Raw genomic sequence first — 10608 nt, forward strand, 5'->3', positions numbered from 1 at the left:
AAAAGAAAAGAAAAATAGAACATCTTGTTCTTAACAGTTGCTAAAAAGTTCTCCTTTTCATTTAAAAGGTTAAGTAAAACCACTTACATGCTCTTACATTATTTTTCAAAAGAGCACATTGTTCCTTCAGACTTGGAGAGACACTATTTCATATGCTTTCAGACTGGTCCAAGGCTGTGTATCTTCTTTATATTATTGTTCTTAATAATTCTTCATTTTATTATCAGTGTTTGGAAAGCCACATTCTAAGACTGGTGTTTGAGGTTTTTTCGGATTTGATTCAGCTTCCTAGCAAAGTGACTTGGTATTCAGCAGTTTTCTCTTACAGTTTTCATTTAGGGAGCAACTCTCCTATGACTGGGATCTTTAAACTGAAGTCTTGGATTACACAAATTGCCTCCAATGACTGGCCTAAGCTGAATTCTAACAGTATCAGAGCTACAAATTTTAATTTTAAAATAAGAAATTGCTAATCTTTCCAAAATTAACAAATAAGACCATGGAAACCAAAGTTGTTGTTGTTGTTGTTTTTTAATCTTAAACTTCTTCAATTTTAAGAAATATTCCATTATTTGCAATTAATAATCTTGAAGCCATCAACCACATGACTAATTATGTGTTGTCATGATCAGAAAAACAGTGATGAAACAGTTTTACCTTTTTAAAATAAAAGATACTTCCTCTACCTCCTTCTCTAGAGAATCACATGTTTAAAGAGAAAAAAATAAAACCTATGAGAGTTATATAAATGCACAGAGGATTGCAGGGTCATGAAGAACATTCTGCAAAGCTGGGCCAGATGTATGTGCATCAGGAAGAAAGAGGTCTACAGAACACTCGGAAAAGTAACAATTACAGTTCTAGATGGTTAAGTTCACAGATAGGGAGATCACCCTGAACTTGGAAAAATCTAAAAGGAGTAATGACAACAGAGTAACTAGGAGTGAGACAATATAAAAGTTACAGAGGTAAAGAAGGAAGTCTCTAGAGGGCAGCCACGGGAAAGGTGTAGGGATGGCAGTAGAGAATACCAGAAATATTCGTTCAAAGATAAGTAAGTCAAATAACGTTACCCTGGAATGTGGGAGCACATTTCATTGCTCTAGCAGACAAGAGACCAAATGAAGAAATGGACACTCTAAACACATTTTGAAGAATGCAGGGCAGTCAGAAGTCATGGAGTTATGCTTTCTCTTGGTGAAGAAGATAGCTTCAATGACAAGTCAGTTTGGCTTGAAACCAGAAGGTGAACTATGACCAACTGCAATCAATCCTCTACCCTTGGATGATCCATCCCATGTTTCCAACCTACGAAGGTCCTATCCATCCACCAAAGCCTATCTCAGCTTCCATCCACTCTAAGAGTCTTCCCAGACCCCATTGGTCAAATTGACCTCATCATTTTTCATGCTATGTGTTCCCTAGGACTGTAGTCCATCCTGTGTTATAACTAATTCTGCATCATCGATTTACTTATATTTCTCCTTACAGAATTTTCTTCTATGCAGCAATGGCGGCCCTTGGGGAAATTTTCAAGGGAAAGTTCACACCAACTGGTTTATTTATGTTGGTTGCAATCCTACAAGTGGGGAAAAAACAAGTAGAGTCCACATCTAAAATGCTATTGAAAATGAAGCTTTTCCTTTCATCCAAAACTCAGTCCCTGACCCAAATGCCCTTCTCAATTACCATACTTTCAGCTGTAATAGGAACACTGTGTATGGATAATATTGATAATACATCTGTAACTTTCTTTAACCTTCATCAAAACAGCACTAAAGGGTATTCCAACCACTAATCCCAGAGAACAATCACCAGCACCATGTCCTAAAATCACAAACACATTCCTAAGTACTTCAATGTTCTTTCCAATCCATGGTTTCAGGAACACTCTGAGCTGACATTTCTCTTGGTGATATGAAAAATAAACAAGCCAACCTCTCTGCTTTCTACCAACTTAAAAATTTGCATAAAATTACCATAATATGTTATGATTTTGTTTTAAAATGATTATTTCTGACAGGCTCCCCAATCTAAACTAAGTATCTATGGCATAAAGAAGCATTCACCTTCAAGAAGAGCTTTGTTCAGACCATGCCTTTTAAAACATAAATCAATAGGCACATTTTAACCTCAAACAAGAGCATGAGAAAAATCAGTTTTCATTTCTAAGAGATACACAAGGAATCACATATGTCTCTCATGGGGACTTTAAGGTGGCTATGCATTTCTCTGATATAATTAGGCTATACATTATGGTTCTCTTGTTTTGTCCTCTGGTTTTTACGCTCTTTAATGCCATCAACATAACTTTTAAAACTAATAACTTTTTTCTCATCATTATACATGTGTCAGACTATTGTGGACATTTTAGAGAAGATCTCCAAAGAAAAAAGAAAAATCGCCCAAACTCTTACCCACTGAGATCTTCATCTTAATGTTTAGTTCTACACTTAATGTTTATTTTCCCAGAATTTTTGTAGGCAGGAAAATTTTGTTAATCCTATACAAATTGCTTTTTTAAGCTAGTGGAAGAACTTTGATTGACTTGGCTTGCTTACATCACTCTATAAAGGTTCAACATCATGATTATTCTCATATATTTTTTAATAAAGTCTCTTTGTACCATTGATTATTTCATGTTTATGGAGTCGTCACCAATCAAATCAATAGTTTGTTCGCAATACATAATTCTGATTAATTCACTGATAGCACCAGATGTGAAGTTAGGAGACCAAAACACTTACCACAGCTCTTTGATTATTAAGCTCTGTGACTGGGGCAAGTCACTTCTCAAGCCAGCACCATCACCATCATGCTGAATCTCAGCCTCTTCATCTATACATGAAAGGGGTTGAAATAAACTGTCTCTAAGTAACTTTAACTTCTCTTGGTCTAAAATTCAATATCCCACATGACCAAACAACAGCTCGTTGAGACAGAGGGTTGCTACGAATGACTCTGGACGAGCCCATGATCATGAAAGGGAAAAACGGAGGAGTCATATTTATCAAGAGTCATTCCCACAAGAAGCACGGAACTTAAAAAAAGACTTCTGTTCAATATTATTCTGGCCAAAAGCATAAACAAACAAGCATACACTTTAGTGTGAAATAAACAATCAAACATAATTTCAGAGTGAAAAGTACTATAAATACTTAAAGCATGATAAAAGGATAGAAATAATTTGCTAATGCTATAATTGTTTACTTATAATTCACCCAGAAGAACCAACTAATCAGATTTAAGAATAAAGTTTAGTAAAGTGTATGGATACTAGATAAATGTTTTAAAATAACAGATTATTTCTACACTAGTAATAAGAAATTTGAAGATAGAAGTTTTTAAGTATTCCATTCATAAGAGTGATAAAATAAACTATACTTATGAGTAATAATAATGAAAAATTAGGGCATACTAAAAACCGGTAGTGAAGAAAATACCAGAAAACAATGTAAAAAGAGATGGCTCAATCATAAATGGTCAATAGCTTTGAAATTACTTAGGATACTATTTCAGGAAAGATGCCAACATAACTTTAACTATATTAAAATAAAATCAATTATTTCTAACCCAGAAAAAATATAAGTATTTTTCAAATACATAAATGGAAAAATTAATTTCTAAACATAAATTCAATGTAAGGAATCACAAAAGAAAATATCAATTGAGTTAACCATAATACTTAAATTTCTGTATTAAACACACACACACACACACGCGCGCGCGCGCACACACACAAATTAAAAGGCTGAAAATTCTACTTCTAGCTAAGGTGAGTTAATACAGACCACATTTTCTCTTCTCCCATAAACCACTAGAAAATTGAACCAAATATATAAAACCAGTTTTCAGATACTGAACAACAGGCAGTGTAAGACTGTAATTTCTGAGGCAACAAACAAGATGAGGCCTATAATCATAAGCAACTGCCTGGAGGCAATTTCTAAGCTACAGTACAGGGAAGAAGAAACCAAACAGAGCATGGTGGTCTCATTTGGTGGAGGAGATGAAGATAAGATTTAAAATCCATAAAAATCATAATGTCTGACATCCAATTAAAAATTACTGAGCATGGAAAGAAGCATATAACCTGGAGAAAAATCAATCCAAAGAAACAGACCCAGAAAGGACAGAAATGATGAAAGTAGCAGATAAAGATGATAAAAGAGCTGTAATAAATATTGTCTATATGTTCAAGGAGGAAGATGAACACTTGAGCATAATAAAGAAAGAAAAGTAAGATGTAAGATTAATCAAAATAAACTTCTAGAGATGAAATATATAATATCAGAAATGAAAAAAATGAATCGAACAGGATTAACAGCAGATAAGACACAAGAGAAGATCAATTGAACTTGAAGATATAGCCATAAAAGCTACCTAAAATGCAGCATAGACTTTGTTAAGGTACTAGGGGGAAATTGCCAACCTCAAATTCTTTACCAATGAAGATGTCATTTTTCAGTTTTATTGGGAAATAATATATATCTCTGTATAAGTTTAAGACTTACGGCATGATGGTTTGATTTACATATATTGTAAAGTGATTAAAACAATAGGTTCAGCTAACATATTTTTATAATGAAGATTAAACAAAGACTTATTCAGACAAATAACTGCTGAATAAAGTCAAAACTAGCAAATCTGCACTACAAGAAATGTAATATTTTTTGATGTTAGAAACTCAATCAATACAATTCACCATATTAACGATTTAAGAAAAGATAAAATTCAACATCTATTCATATTATTTTGTAAAAGGCTCTTATAAAACCAAGAATTCTTCCAACATTCTCAAACAGCAAGGTCTCTCAGAGAAATAGATATTAGTTTCATTGGTTTTCTTTATTGTTTTCCTGTTTTCTATTTCACTGATTTCTTCTCTGCTCTTTATTATTTCCTTTCTTCTGCTTACTTGGGATTTCATTTGTTCTTTTTTTTTCTAGTTGCTTTAGGTGGAAGCCAAATAATTGATTTAAGACCTCTATTCTTTTCTAATAAAGTCACTTAGTGTTATAAATACTTCTTTAGCAGTGTTATGTACTTCTTTAGCAGCATCCTACACGTTATGATACATAGTGCTTTCATTTTTTCTCAGTACAAACTACTTTCTCATTTTCCTTGAAATTTTTTTTGATCTGTGAGTTATTTAGAAGTATGTTATATTGTTTCTAATTTAATTCTATCATGGTTAAAGAACAGAATTTATATAACTTTTATGCTCTTAAGTCTATTAAGACTTGTTTAGTATCCCAGGATAAGGCCTAACTTGGGCCTAGGAAAAAAGATATGTATTTTGCTGTTGTTGGTAGAGAGTTCTATAAATATAAATCAGTCAACATGGTTAAGAGTGTCTTTTAAGATTTCTATTTTCTTATTTATTTCCATTTATTGTTCTGCCAAGTACTGAGAAATAGTTAAACCTCAAATTATAATTGTGTAGTTGTCTGTTGCTTCTTACAGTCCTAATGGTTTTTCTTTCATGTATTTTTAAGCTCTTTTGTTAGATGTATAGACATTTAGAATTATGGTCTCTTGATGAACTGACCTCCTTATCATTATGAAATTACTATCTTTATCTCTGACAATATTCTATGCTCTGAAGTCTACTTTGTCTGACAAAAATGCCACTCCAGCTTTTTTTTGATTAATGCAGAATAGTGTGTTTTTTTCTATCTTTTTTAATTTTAACCTATTTGTGATTTTATATTTAAATCAGGTTTCTTATAAGTAGCATATAACTAAATCTTGCTTTCTTTTTTGCCTTTTAATTATAATATTTAGGCCATTTATATCTGATGTGATATTTTCAGATGATAGATTTCTAATTGTAAAATTTGGCTTTTGTGCTCTCCTTCCATTACTCAGAAAGCACTCTTCTTTCATTAGGTCATGTGCAACATCTTGAAAATCCAGTGTTTTATAAATCTATTTTTTAAAAAAATTATTTCAGGTGGGAGAATAAATCCAATCACTGGACCTCTGTGTTGCTCAGAAGTAGAAGTTCCTGGCATGCTCCATAAAAACTGTATTCTTATAGCCAAAAGCTAGAAACAATCCCAATGCCTACCAACTGGTGAATGGGTAAATAAATTGTGGTATGGCCATGTAATGGAATATTACTCAGTAATGAAAAGAACAAACTTTTGCTATACATAAAAATATGGATGAATATACTATGCTAACTAAAAGAAGCCAGTTACAAAAACAATGTAACATAGGATCCCATTTGTACAAAATTCTATGAAAGGCAAAGTTAAAGTGACAAAAAGCAGAGTAGTGGTTGTGAGACACCAGGGGTGGAAGGAATGAACTGACTACAAAGGGCTGCAAGAAAACTTTTGAGATGATGATAATATTCTATATCTTGACTGTAGTCGAGGTTACCCTTGCAAAACTCACTAAATTGCCCACTTAAAATTAATGAATATTATAAGGGGAAAATTATACTTTAATAAAGCAAATTTTAAAAATATTTTAAACAACAGCAAAAATGGTGGCAGGGAAGAGGAGATGTTTTTATATATACGACAAAAATAAAAAGTCTTCAGTACGTAAAAGATTATATAAACCCATAAGAAAAACAATAAGGTTCCATACAAAAGAGAGCAAAATAAGTAAATAGAGAGCTCATAGGAGAGGAAGGAGGCAAAATATCCAATGCTAGTGAGAAAGGGATCACCCAAACGTCATCGAAACTTTCCGGTGGAATTATGATTTCACATTGCTTCCTGGAAAGCAATTTCGGTATCTGAACATGCATCTTAACTTATTCATACTTTCGACCCAGTAAGTCCATACATAGGACTTCCTAAGAAAATATTCAGGGATAAAACAGATATTTGAAAACATGTCCACAGCACAATTATTAGAGCCAAAAGTAGCATGAAAAAACTTGGCATTTAGTATTAGGAAAGAAGTACTTTTCATCTTTTCAATGGTATATTTTACAATGGTATATTTTTCAATGGTTGATTTTACAATCATCAAAAATTATATTTTCAAAGAATTGCAATGATATGAAATGGTCTTGTTTTAATATTAAATGAATAATAAATAGGATATGAAGGCATTCAATTTCATTTTTCTTATTTGTAATGAAATAGACATTGTGTGTGTGTATACACACGCGCGCGTTTGAAAGTCTGTAAGAAACAAAGCACTAGGTTAACAGTGTTATTTCCAAGTTGTGGAATTTTGGGTGGTTTTTGATTCTTTTTATAACCTTTGTGAGTTTTTACATCTTCTACAGTGATAATGCATTTCTTAAGAAAGCAAAATAAGATGAGCAAACATAAATATTTAAGTATCACAAATAAGAAATAGAAAATTAGTCTGAATTTGATTATTTTAAGGAAATAAGTGAAAACATATTCTCACCCACCACCCATTAAAAAAATAGTATCATTTTTAAGTATATTAATTTATTGATAAACCACTGTCATCACATAAAACATACAAACTGCAAACCCCATGGGGTTTTTTTATGTCTTTCACTGACATTCGCTGATTTACAACTATATAAAGATACACTGGGATATAAGCCAAAAGATCTACAAGACTGAGCTTGTGTCGTTCATGGGGCTGAAAGACCAGTGTGCTGGAGAGAGTTGACAAATAGCAGAGTAGAATACAAGTTGGAGATGAGGTAGGGACCAGATTCGTGCAGGGCCTCGCATTTCTCGACACTTAGAACAGATTGAAATCTGGGCCTCCTATCTATATTTTTGGTATCTTCCAAAGACATTTTAGCAAACATGAATTTCAAGAGGCATTCTTGGAAATATTTGGGCAACCAGATGCCTAAGATGCTACATGAACTTGAACCAGCTTAGACACTCCATTTTCTCTATATATAAAACAGGAGCAATGTAGAGTAATGGGCCTGTTATGAACGAAAATGAATGTGAAACATACCGTGTGCATGGAAAATATTCTCTTTTTGCAAGAAGCAACAATCAGTTGAGACAGAGGCAGGGGTGTTTTTTTTTTTTGCACTAGAAATATAAATTTATGAGCTCTAGTTGGATGTTATTGAATGCTATCAAAAATAGCACTTCAGCATTGATTCAGAACCATGGGGTGCACCATCAGCATAATTAAAATGAAAAAATCTAAGCCATTTCCCCATCTTGCTTCCTTATTATTGCCTAATTGTTCAGAATGTCTGTCTGTTATGGAGACAAAGCAATTAAGCCCAGCAAGTCGCAACAATGGGGATCATAAAGTGGGGGCCTGTTCATTAGCAACTTGGATATCAGCATAGAAAACATTAAAGAAAGAAACGTAATTGTAATTGGAAATAATTGGATGGCACAGTTCGCTTAGCCAGGAAGATATGCTATCTGCATTTGCAGGCTATTTTTTTCTTTTTTTTTTTCATTTCATGGGTCTTTTTCACCTAAGCTCTTTAAATTGTGTTCCATAAACATCACAGTATCATAGTTGAGGTACCAAGGGGCTAGGTGAGCATCAGATTCTTTTTCAGATAATGGCACCTATCCCCTGGGAAGCCAAAGAATTTTGTTTCATGTTAACTGTCAACTGGCCCAGGAATAAAAGAAGTTGATACTTCTGTTAAATACAAATCACAAGAATAAAAACTCCTGTGTCTCTCCAGCCCCATTTCTCACCAATCTGGAGCTGTCTACCAAAACCCAAAGCTTACTCTTAAAACATACATATTTTTAATTACTGGTCATCCTTAATACATTTATAATGCAAGAAGTTATGTTACAAGCAGAAAGACTCACAGATATCTTTAGATCTGGAATTGATAATACTTTTGAAAGTCCTCTCTTTAAAAAAATCGAGACTCAGAGAGGAGACTGACGTGCCCCAGGTAAAAGCAGGTAGAAGAATCGGAAGTGGAAAACACAGGTCCCCTGATAATAATAAAAATAGCTACTGTACATTCTATTAATATGTAATAGACACTATGTTAAATGTTTCATGTATGTTTTATCATTTAATCCTGTGAGGTATAGGAATATGAATTTTATTAATAAAGAAACTGGTGCTTAGGGAAGTTATGGAATTTCACAGTAAATCTAGGATTTGAAACTAGTTGTCTCAGTATGAAGCTCATGCTTGTAACTGCTACATGATCTTGCCTTCCTAAACCAAGGACAAAATATGAATCAAGTAATGTGTCCTACTGTCCCTGTGATTAAACTAGTGGCAAGGGAAGGAAAACTAGCCAATCTCTTAGACCAAAAATCAGCACATTACACCAGCCATTTGTTTTTTGTACAGGTCATGAGCTAAAAATGGTTTTATATCTTTAAATGGTTTTTTAAAATCCAAAGAAGAATATTTTGTCATATGTAAAAATTATGTGAAAGTCAGATTTCGGTGCCCATAAGGTTATTGGAACACAGCCACACATTCATTTATGTATTCTCTATGGTTACAGAGCTGAGGAGCTGAGAGAGTCTGCATCACCCACCAAAGCCAATAATATTTACTACCCGGCCCTTTACAGAAAAGGCTTGCCAAGCTCTGCCTTAAACCACACTTAGTCCAATTGACGGAAACAAGAATATGAAAAAAGACTTATGTGATCAATGTTCTATACTTCCTGAGAGAAGATTATGTGTGGTAAGAGGAAGGGGAGGAAGAAAATGGCATGCTTCGTCTCAATAGCTGAGGATCATTTTGTCTCCAAGGGTTGGAGGGGGTATCCCTCAAAAAGGAAAGAGTAAGGGGGAGAGTTATGTTGGTGAGCCTACTGAATTGCTTGGTCCTCCATCCTGTCAAAGGAGACCCTCCAGAAGGAAATACCATCCAAAATTCTTGTTGGTGGCCATCAGGTGGTGGCTCTCAAGCTGTAATTTTCTCCTGCTCAGGCCAAAGAGTTGGCCATAAAGTGAATTAGGTGGAACAGCAAAGGCCCTCCTCTCTTCGTACAAGGAAACACAAAGGAAAAACAGTAATCATGCTGGGCATTGAACCCTGTTATAGTCTCTTTGGAAACTCACATAGATTCAGCGACCTGCGTATGTGTGGGAGAATGGTGAATTCAGCTGAACATGGAAGTGATTTGTCTACCATTGGTCCTTGCAATTCCCAGCTGCTGAACTCTCAGACCCTTCCCAAAACACAAGCCAACAGAATGACGCGCTTGCCTTGGAAATGAGTTAACCCTTCAGTCTATCAGAACCTTTCAGCAAATGACCTTGGACCATTTTCATTTCACATCGAGTAACTCAGAATTGCTTTTGTAACTATAATGTGACTTCTACGTGGGCTGCCTGTGAGAAAACCATAGTGATCTGCTGACATCGGCACTCTAGTCTCCATAACAGCTATATTTCTCAGTGTAAGTTGATATTCTGGTTCATATGCTCATCAGTCTGTATTAACTAGGGAAACTATTGCTGTTGCTGAAATTCTGAAATCATTATGACTTCAAGGACCAGATTCTAGATCGTATTAAATTCACCAAAGGCCAGCCGGTGATGCCTCTGAATCCAGACATCTGGTCTTCTCTTGGCAAAAACCCTCTCTGAAATTGTGTACACAACACAGAGGCATTGCAGCATATGCAAATTAAACATATTTAAATTCAATAATATATGCTGAGAGAAAGAGATGAAAAACTAT

General features: G+C 34.2%; 1 protein-coding gene across 5 annotated transcripts in view; it reads right to left on the bottom strand.

Moving 5' to 3' along the window:
- Positions 1-10608, bottom strand: part of SGCD (sarcoglycan delta) — a 1401159-nt gene that overhangs the window by 1121647 nt on the left and 268904 nt on the right. Inside the window, exon 2 of one of the 5 annotated variants that reach the window (XM_023528638.1) lies at positions 2748-2838. The exons of the other annotated variants lie outside the window; for them this stretch is intronic. The gene's annotated coding sequence lies outside the window, so the exon portion shown is untranslated. The remainder of the gene's footprint in view (positions 1-2747; positions 2839-10608) is intronic. 5 annotated transcript variants of the gene reach the window in all.

Source organism: Pteropus vampyrus, unplaced genomic scaffold, assembly GCF_000151845.1.
Source record: "Pteropus vampyrus isolate Shadow unplaced genomic scaffold, Pvam_2.0 Scaffold30, whole genome shotgun sequence".
Classification (NCBI taxonomy): domain Eukaryota; kingdom Metazoa; phylum Chordata; class Mammalia; order Chiroptera; family Pteropodidae; genus Pteropus; species Pteropus vampyrus.